The following is a 10,801-nucleotide window of genomic DNA, read 5'->3' on the forward strand; positions in this document are numbered from 1 at the left end:
GTTAAACTCTTATCTGTAATTAAACACCAAAAAAGCCAGAAGTGGATTTTTGTCTCAAGCAGTGGAGTACAAGCATTGGGGCAAGTGGGCAAGAAAGACAACTGTTCAAGGACAGGGTCCAGCCTCTGAGTTCAAGCCCCACAACCAGCACAAACTAAACAAACAAACAAAAAAACCCCCCACATATTTCTTTGGGACCTTCCTTAAAGCACTGGTTTGAAAAGAGGATCATTTTGTTGATCATACTTACTGGATCCTGCTTTTTGGAATCCTTATTACTATAGAGAACTCAGGAACATACTAAAGGAATGGACAACTGACTTCTGCAACAAGAGAATCATCTCAGGAGGGAAATATCCATGCACAAGACACTTTAAAACCACCATTTCTTTCTTTCTTTGCAGTAGAACACTTTTTTATTTTGAGTGTTTTGTTTTTCACCTTTTTCTTTTTTGTTATTGTGAAAATACCGTACAGAATGCTTACAATTACATGACCAAGATAATGGGTACATTTCTTATCAAGCATTGTTTCCTCCTCCTTTGTTTCCCCTTTCCATCTCTTCCCCTTTCCTCCCCATCCCCACTGCCACACCCCCCTCCAAAGTTGTAAAGTTTGTTTTCAACATGAATTCTGGTACATCTCATTGTTATTTCCATTTTTCCTATTCTGGCCTTTCTTTAGTAATACTTTCAACTAGAAATTTACAGAAAGGTTTTATATGAGTAAAGAGCAACCACACTCCAAGAAGTCAGGGATAGAATTTACTTCAAGCCTATTCTTTTCTTGTACAGTAAAAGGACAGCACAAAATAATTGGAATTTGTCATTTCTCTATGTTCAATTCCTCTTTTGGATTCAGTTTCCACTTGCAGTAACAGTTCTTTCCACTTACTTCCATTAACAATCTATAGTGCTTCTCCAGGTAAAATGAATGTTTTCTGGCCTCACTGAAATAGCTCAAGTATATTTTTGGACATGAGGTAACACGTGTTTCAGAAAAAAATTCGCAAGGAGAAATCTGATATTTAAATGGCTTATAAAACATTATCTAAGTACATATGGTCATATAAGATGATGTTAAGTGAAATGGACCCCAAGATAGGGACAAAACTTGTTTTCTTCTTTCTTGCTATTGTTTTTTAATGTATCTAACATATACTATGTGATTTTTTTTGTTTCTCTTCTATTTTCTTCCTCCACAGTATACCCCTGTTTTCACTGTATTTGATGTCATTGACCTGTACCTTGCATATAAATTTTTCTAATACGGAGAGGGGAAGGTAAATAACAAAATGCTGAAACATGGATACAGTATGACCCATTGTAACAATGAGATGAACAAGACACTATGTAGAAAATTTACAACTTGGGGAAGGGAGGGGGGAGTTGGGACTGTGAGAAGAAAAGGGATGGCAGGGGAAAAACAAAAGAGGAGGTAACAATGCTTGATAGATAATGTAATCATTAACTTACTTATGTAACTCTAACCCCTCTGCACACTATTTTTTTAAAAGCATGAAAAACCATTTCCTGGAGCACATTATGTTCAAATTTCATAAATGCTCTGTAAATTAAAACCAATTTTAAGTGGGAAGAAGGTTCTCAGAAATATATTTTGTGGGTGAGTGTGTGTGTTGTGCATTATTTCCCAAGGGTACATAAGTTAACAGTAGGAAAAACAATAGGAATCATAGGAGAAAGAGAAGCTCTGTGTTTAAGTATAATGGTTCAATCCACTTTAGAAGAATTTGCATATAAGACAACTTTGAAACAATAATGCTAAGACCAGTATGTTGATTAATGGGAATGATATAGAGAGACATTACTACTAAGTGGAACATGAAGGATGAAGCCACTCTCTTTCATCTACCAGGGCTAAATCATGGTAGCTAATCATGAAAATTTGTAAAAAGAAGAATGGAAGAATAATTCTGGTTCCAACGAATGTCGGATATAAGAGCATGGACTTAACTGGAAATAATATCATGTTGAGAGAGCAGGAATTATACTAGCAATGAACTGGTTGCTAAGATCACATTTCTTTTTTCCTTTTCCTATTTTTTTTGATGGTTGTGGGGCTTGAAGTCTGGGCCTGGGCAATGTTCCTCCACTGTTCAGCTCAAGGCTAGCTCTCTATCACTTGAGCCACAGCGCCAATTCCAGTATTCTGGTGGTTAATTGGAGATAAGTGCCTCGGAAACTTTGAATTGCAATCCTCAGATCTCAGGCTCCTGAGTAGCTAGGATTAGGCCTGAGTCACTGGCACCAGGCTTAAGATCACATTTCTAACAATGTACATTCAGGATATGTAATGTGTATGTTCATCTAACTTTATATGAATTATTGTGTTAAAAATCTGTGCTACAGATTAGACTTTACACTTACAAAAATGTTTCTAGTTAAAAAGTTGATACTCCTGTAAAAATAAAACCTAAGAATTTAAAGAGGTCTGGGAAGTTCAGTTTGCATCCAGTCTGGGCAGAACAGTCTTTGAGACACTACCTATCATTAACCAGCCAAAAGCTGCATTGGAAGAATTACTCAAGGGATGGAGTACTAGTTATGAGCAAGATTGCTGAATAAGAGCTTGAGGTTTTTGCATACATACATACAAACATGCACATACAAACAGAAGCACTTATATGTGCAAACACATATATGCAACAACTCTCAGAATGTATATAAATGTTAAAAAATGATAGAAAATTTGTCCTGAGGAAGACTACAACATGTGATAATTTTTAATATTAGAAAGTCATCAAGTAGGAGGCAACAATGCTTGATAGGAAATGTACTCATTACCTTGCCAGTGTAATTGTAACCCCTCTCTATGGTATTTTCACAATATAAAAAACTAAACATAAAAAAAGTCCTTAAGTGAACTTTCCCCCAAAAAGGTTGAGAATATTACATAGATAGGTCGCAGAGATAGTAAGAAAATCAAGTTATCATAAGGGATCAGATCCATCCATGGAGGAATGAATCAGAGACCACTGCACGTGCATCTGATAATATTAATATCCTGTGTTAAATGTTAGAACATCTTTTTTAAATTGTACATAAACATCCTGAGCAGTCAGTCTAGTGGATAAGATCATCAGAGAAATTCAGAATTGCTAGTCTGTTTCTAGATTAAATAAACCATCTAACTATAGCAGGGCAATGTGATACAAGTATGGAATTCTAGCACTCAGACTAAGACAGGAGTGGAATTACAAAGTGATACCTTCCCTGGACCAGATAGTATAATTTCGTGTCAATAAAACAAACCAAAGAAGAAGAACATAATACAGAGTCGGGAAGTTTGTCATTATGTTTTGAGAAGTCAAGTTTCCTATTGAAATGCAACTCATATATAATCCTCAGTTGTGTTTTAAATGCTCTCTTCATTACAGAATATTCCTAGATGGTTCATGATTTCCAACCAAAAATTTGAAAAAGTAAGTATCATTCTGTTGGATTCCAAAGAAATGATGAAGGATTACAAAATGTTAAGCATGGAGAAATAGAGAAGTTCCTCTAATGTAGGAATTTGTAGACCTGGCTAATTGGAATTTAGATTTAAAATAAATATTTTTTTTGTAATTTCATATTCTATTGGATACAAAATTCTTTTCAAGTAAAAGATTTAATTTGCAAATTCAGAAATAATTCTGGCATTCTATTTGCCTAGAATATTCTTTCAAGTGAGATATAATTAGAACTGAGTTAATAGATAATTCCAACAGTTCATATATAGTATGATAATGTGATAATCTAGACAAGAGTTGCCAACAAATGGATGATACTAATTTATAAATTTAGAAAAAGAGCAATTTTTGAGACTTTAGTATAACATGGTATGAAGAGTGTAATTGTGTGACATCTTTTTTTTTCTACCTACACTTAACACAGGAAGAAATTTCCTTAATTACGTACCTTTGTATACAATGATAAAAAATGCTAGGTTTGGGATTTGTTTTTATTTTTTTGTTGTTGTTGTTTGGTTTGTCCTAGGGCTTATCCTCTGGCCCTGGGCACTATCCCTGAGCTTGTTTTTGCTCAAGGGTACTGCTCTTTCACTTGAACCTCAGTGCCACTTGTGTCTGGCTTTTCCTGGGAAGTTTATTGGAAATAAGAATCTAAGGTACCTTCCTGCCTCGGTGGGCTTTGAACCATAATTTTCAGATCTTATCCTCCTGAATGTCTATGATAGATAAAAAAATATATCTAAGTATATATAATATTTGCAAGTGTTCGGATTTCAAGAATACCACTGGGGAGAAAAGGAGATGCAGGAAAGTTTAGTGTAGCATTCTTTCCACCAAAGGAACAGCATCCCATTAGGAGAAGTGTAATAATTTTTCACAATAGTGATAAGCTAGTCATGATGTGAATTTAGGGATTTTAAGGTGTACCTTACATATTGGAACCTGTTAGGCTAGTTTGACTTTACGGCATAAAACCTTGGGATTGATTGTCATAGAAATAATAACTTACTTTGATGAACGAATGTGTGCTCTTGAGGAATTAATTATTATATATACTTCATAGATTTATCTTCTACCAGAATGTGGCTATTTTTTCTGATCTCTTTTAAATATGCAATGCCCCATTGGAAACTGCATCTATTGCAGAACTGAATAAAATGCAAATAGGTACTGTTTTGAATGTCTCTGGTATGGCATGTTCAGAATTTGAAAATGAATAAATAGTAGTCATAGGAATTTTGAAGAACACGTATATTCTATCCTCTTACAATTATTCAGTTTTAAAAGTTAGGAGTTTCCATAGAATTGAACTGTTTTCTGTTTAGTATGAGGCAGTATTAAAATAATGTTTTTTTCAAAATTATGGCAAATATATTGTGAAAATATTGTATACTTAGATAACATTCAAGTTGATGATCCTCTGATAAAGGGGTAATTAATTCAAATTAGAAGCCATATAGTGTTCATTTTCTAAAAAAGTTAATACACATAGAATGACATTTACTATAGCATTACAGTGAAATTATTTGTAGCTTATTTTTTAATTTAATTTTATTGTCAAGGTGATATATAGATGGGGTTGCAGTACTTGTAAGGTAGTGAGCACATAATATGTCAAACATTTTGCCCCTCCCTCATTTTTCTCACACTTTTCCCTCACCTCATAGCCCTCAGAAGTTTTAATGTAAATTTCCAATATGTTGTCTTGTATTTCTATTGTATTGGTTTGTCCTTTGTCTCTCCATTTTGTTGTTCCTCTTCCCTTGCCAAATTAAGATAAATGTATATAAAATACACAGAATACTGAAATCAAATACAGCAGGGGATAAACCATAGGGGAAAACACAAAACAAAAAAGAAATCACATAGTACATTAAAAAGAACAACGACAAAGTAAAAACTCTGTTTCCATATCTAGGACCTCATGTTGCTCAGCATCATCTTATATGGTTATATATACATAGCTATTGATATATTCTGCTCATCTGCTAGGACTATCCTAGACATTTCCTAGTTATTGCAAATGACAGAAATCATGGAATCTGTTTCTTTGTGTCTTGTTTATTTTACTTAGTAGGATTTTTGCAAGTCTTTCAATTTCCTTATGAATTAGAAGCATTGTTTTCCACTGTGTACATATATATGTGTATGTATACATATATATGTGTGTGTGTGTGTGTGTGTGTGTGTGTGTGTGTGTGTGTGTGTGTGTGTCTGTGTGTGTATATATCATATTTTGTCAATTCAGTCATCGACTGAGTGCCATATTTGTGTAAAACCTGATTGCATGTAAGTGTCACTTAGGGTCATTCAAACATGAGAAATGCCACTTCTCCAGATGTTCTAAAATCACGATTTCTAAGTAAGATAGGATTTTATGGTAGTACAAGTGTTGAGATATCTGCATGAGTCTAATGTATATCTTGGACTGAATTAGGCAGAAAGAAATCCAATATCAAATAGGACAAAAATGGTAGTGAAGAATATTCCCTTGAGAAAAATATAGGAGGCTGCCAGAAGTATGAAGAAATTCAGATAATTTTGAAGAATTTAGAATTGCAAGTTCAAGTATGTCTCTTTAAATAAAAATTATGTAAGTGGAAGGGTAAAAGATGTTAGAGAGAAGAAAATAACTGACAGCAAATCATTGTCCCAACTTAGAGTACAAAAGAAATAATCTATAAATTCCAAGTAAAAAAGAGACCAATATAATATGTCCCACTTAATTTAGGTACATGCAAAATATTTACTTGGCTTTTTCCTACTTTAATGCTTCAAAATAAAGAAGACATAAGAAAAGTTATGTGATTGTCATTACTTCAACCTGAACTCTAACTGTAATGAGCCCTCTTTTTCTCACTTTGCACTTGAAAAATAGTCCCTATGTTGATGATGTTTTGGCTAATTAGAGTCAGAGTTAGGGGCTTCTATTTGTAAAATTAACTCAGAATAATTTAAAACAGTTTTCCTCACGGTATCCAACTACATTTTCTGAAGCTGTACTTTGAAAACACCATCATACCTGAGCACATTATTTGAATTCACACTTCAGCATTTCCTTGACACATTCGACTTTGTGCCTTCCTTCTTTTTTATACATTCCTTTTCAGTTTATAGTTGTCCTATTGCCATTTCATCTGTACAAACTTCTAAGAACATGGTTCAACTACCACTTCTTGTGTGCACACACCCAGTCTATGTAAGAAGGTACTTTGACCATGTTAAGCAATAGAGTAGTACTCACTCTCTGAGGAGAAAAGTTCCACAGTATAACCCTATGTCCACATTAGAGGATGTAGAATGTAAAGCAGTTTGACACAAACAGTGATACTAGAATTGAAACGCTCCTTTGGGACATTTTTTGTAGCTCAATTTGCCCAGGAAAAATATAAATATCCACAAACTTTGGAGCCAATTAGTAACTAACCAAATTAAGACTAGATCATAGATGTTGTGTTGATACACATCACCCTTGTATTATTATTACATCAGAATCATTCCTTACTTGCAAATGTGTATGAGAAAATGAAAGAAAGGCATTAAAGCAAAATGTCTTACCTTTTTAAGCATTTAATCTTAGTGGGGACGGTAATGTCTGAACTCTTCCATTCAGTAAAAGCTTGAAGTATATAAGAGCACTTCCTACATATAATAATTTCTGGCAGGTTGATTGACAGGGTTATTTCAGTATGGAGATATCTCTAACAATATCTTGACTTAAGTAGAGTGTATGGCACTTATGATGGGTCAATGGCTATTGTGGCATTTTCTGTTCTAAAGAAAAATCAACTTGAGGAGTTTTCATTAACATCAGTAAAGCTGTATGTTCAACCAAATACTTGGTGTTTCTTTTCCTACGTTTATAATAACTAGGCTGATAAGATAACAAACATTTCTAAAGATATTTCAATAAAATCCCAAACAAATGTGGATACATGGGTCACTTGTGCTGTAGTTCAATCTATAATCTCGTGGCTAAACAAAGTCTTCCAAAATATTCGCAAAATAATTCTAATTAAAGTTCATGAGAGTTATATCTGTATAATTCTTTTAAGGTCAGGATAAAAGCATTTGTTCCCAACACTTAAAATCAATAGGATCTGTTGAATTCATGGATCAAGAATTTTATGTCTTCATATTCATATCCCAAAATTTTATCAATACGACTTTCACCAAAACACTGTTCTTATTGAACTTGTTTATGTCCTTTTACTTTTCATATCCAAATATTATATTTCCTCCAATACCTTCTTGCAAATTCTATCCTTTCTTTACTTCCGTAAATCTGTTTTTATTACATTTTTGTTTCCTTATTTATCTCTTTCTTAGAAATTGTTCACACTGTTGCTCATATTGCTCACACTTGTGTCAGAACTTTCCTTTACCTCTTCCCTTTAATAATTCACCAGATTTTATTACTGTTTTTCACATTCATGGTCATGGATATTTTCATGATGTCAAAACAGACCTATCTTTCCATCTGTTCAATAAAAACTTTAGAACTATCAGAGGGGTTTTCCTCCTGCATCCATCATTTGCACATGTAGTCCTTATCACCAAGAATATCACTCACACAGTTGCCTGGCCAGAGATGTAGAAGCCCTTTAGATTTCTCCTTACCCTTCTATTCCCGTACATTAGGTCAGATGTATGATGAAGGTTTTCTCAATTTCTCTCACTAATATGATTTCTATGTACTTCTTTTTATGCCCCTGACACGAGCCTGTTTCAAGTACTAATCACTGGTCACCTAGTCCTAAAACAACTATTTACAAAGTATGCTTTTTCCCCATAGTATTTTCATATTGGTCCTCTCCATCACCAAATTATTCTCCTTGTAAGCACACAGAGTGAAGAGCTCAGACACAAATTCTATTATCATTATTTACTCAGTATTGACTGTTGGCCTTACATTTCTCATCTGTAAATGGATGTAATCTACCAGAATTATTGAAGGATATATTTGTTGACTTCTAGAGCAAGAAAAAAGAAAAGTGAAGAGTCCTTACATTTTCCACCTTAGCTTACAAATAAGGAAAGAGTCAAATTCAGTTTGCTGATATAAAGTCACAAATTGTTTCATGCAGAAATAAAAATAAATTTTAGCTCCTGGCTCTAAGAACTGTGACCCTTTAAAGCAACTACAGATATGAACGTGTTATTAGGTAAATTATGTCATGTGTATACAGCTGTATTGAGCATTCTTTCAATATATCATTAGAAAACATTGGTTATTGAATAGTATCTATATGAGAATGTTATTTGAACTAATCACACTAAGTTGAAAACTACATCTTAGTCCATCAAAATGTGGAAATAAATAATTTTATTTATAAGAAAACAATACCACCATGAAAAGTGAGTATACATTAGAGAGACTGCAGGAATAACATTAGGGTTTTTACTGTCTCTACCTGTTTATGTGATTGTATTTCTTGATATTGAAACTCTCCTCTTGTTATTCTTGATGTATATAATCCAACGCTGTCTATTACTACGTATCCAATGTGGGAAATAAAGCTTCAAATATATTTAAACTTTTTTCCTTTTCCATTATAACGTCATTATCAAGGTACACTGTGGTCATCCACACCTAACTTGCCAGTTTCGGCTATGGCTTCCTTAATAGTCCACCAAACATCAGCAATGCAAGGTCATGTACTCTTTCTTTGCCTTGTCATTTACATCCAGGATGGTCACAATACAAAGGAACAAAAAGGAGCAGCCCCAAGATTTGAACTGAGGTTCTAGGATCCAAGGGTTGGCTGTGGCAGAGGTGCCAAGACCTGAGAGCAAGCCCTGTGCTCAGCTAACAATAATAATATTAATGCCCTTGTTTGGAATTTGCACTATTTTTCTGGCAGGCCTTGTATTTGATCTCAGGGTCTGGATAACTTTGTGGCACTGTGGATGAAGGGGAAAGGCTCACGATCCTTGAAGACAAGAAATTCAGACCTCTTCCCAGACCTTGAAATGAAGCCCCAGCACTGGAAAAATAATATTAATATATGAGATCTATTTACATACATGGGTTTAGTTCATATGATGTTTATTACCCTTATTTATTTAGTATTATTACACATATAACAGATCTTTTATTACATCATATCACATAGAATATATTTGCATATGGATTATACATCATACTGAGACCCAGGACTTTCACAGTAAAGGAAAAAAAATGTGTCAAAATTGACTTCTTACTCCAAATAAATTTTTGGACATGCTGAGATTTCAACTTATAGCCTACAATGACCAATCCTTAAATGGGGTCACAGTCTTAGCACACAAGCCTCTAGCAACCTGAGCTGCCAGAAAGTTCTGAGGACCTGTGATCAATCCACAGAAGTACTCAATATAGATAGATAGATAGATAGATAGATAGATAGATAGATAGATAGATAGATAGATAGATAGAAAGAATTGATAGATAGATAGATAGATAGATAGATAGATAGATAGATAGATAGATAGATAGATAGATAGAGAGATAAAAAATAGACGTGTAGATATATATATGCAGAGAGAGAGAGGGAATGTGAGGATATTAAATTATATATATAATAACCAATTATTAATTATCAAATTATGCCTCCATTTAATGAAGTATCATGTTTGAATACTTATAAAAGCATTAATTAAAAATTAGTCAATAACCTTCCATTAGGGGAATCATACCATGGTGCTAGAATGGAAGATATAAATCCAATAATTTTTACGTGGCATTCTAAAATAGAATCATGAATTAATTGCAAATTTAATTATTACTTTTATAGCATTCCATTAGCATTCACATGAATAGGAATGAGTTTGTCAGGATCACCTTCAATTTGTGGGCAGTCTTGGCATTAGAACTCCAGGCTTGGGTAGTTTACTTATAATGCAAACCATTGGAATGACAGCGTGAAGATTTCAGATTGTTATGATTACAAAAAAGAACAAGAAGAAAAAAAACCCAGGAGTCACGGGCTCCTGCCTGTAATCCTAACTCGTCAGGAGGCTGAGATATAGAGAAGGCCAATTTGAATTCAACCAGGACAGGAAAGTCCAAGACATTCTTATTTCTAAGAGATCACAGGAAAAAAACAAACGAACATTAATTGGGCTGTGGCTCAAGGGCCGAGCACTACCTTTGAGGAAAGGAGCTCAGGGACAGGGTCTAGGCTCATAGTACAAACCTAGAACTGTCCCTACCCCAAAAATAGAGGCAATAACTCCATGTCTCTGTGTATGGATGGATGATGGATGGATGAAAAGCATTCAGCAGGTTGCCCATGCCCAGCTCTCCAACCTGGGCAAGCTGGGACAAGCCTTGAATTGTACTAAGTC

The sequence above is a fragment of the Dipodomys spectabilis genome, unplaced genomic scaffold (genome assembly GCF_019054845.1).
Source record: "Dipodomys spectabilis isolate Male_0828 unplaced genomic scaffold, ASM1905484v1 ptg000255l, whole genome shotgun sequence".
Classification (NCBI taxonomy): Eukaryota; Metazoa; Chordata; class Mammalia; order Rodentia; family Heteromyidae; genus Dipodomys; species Dipodomys spectabilis.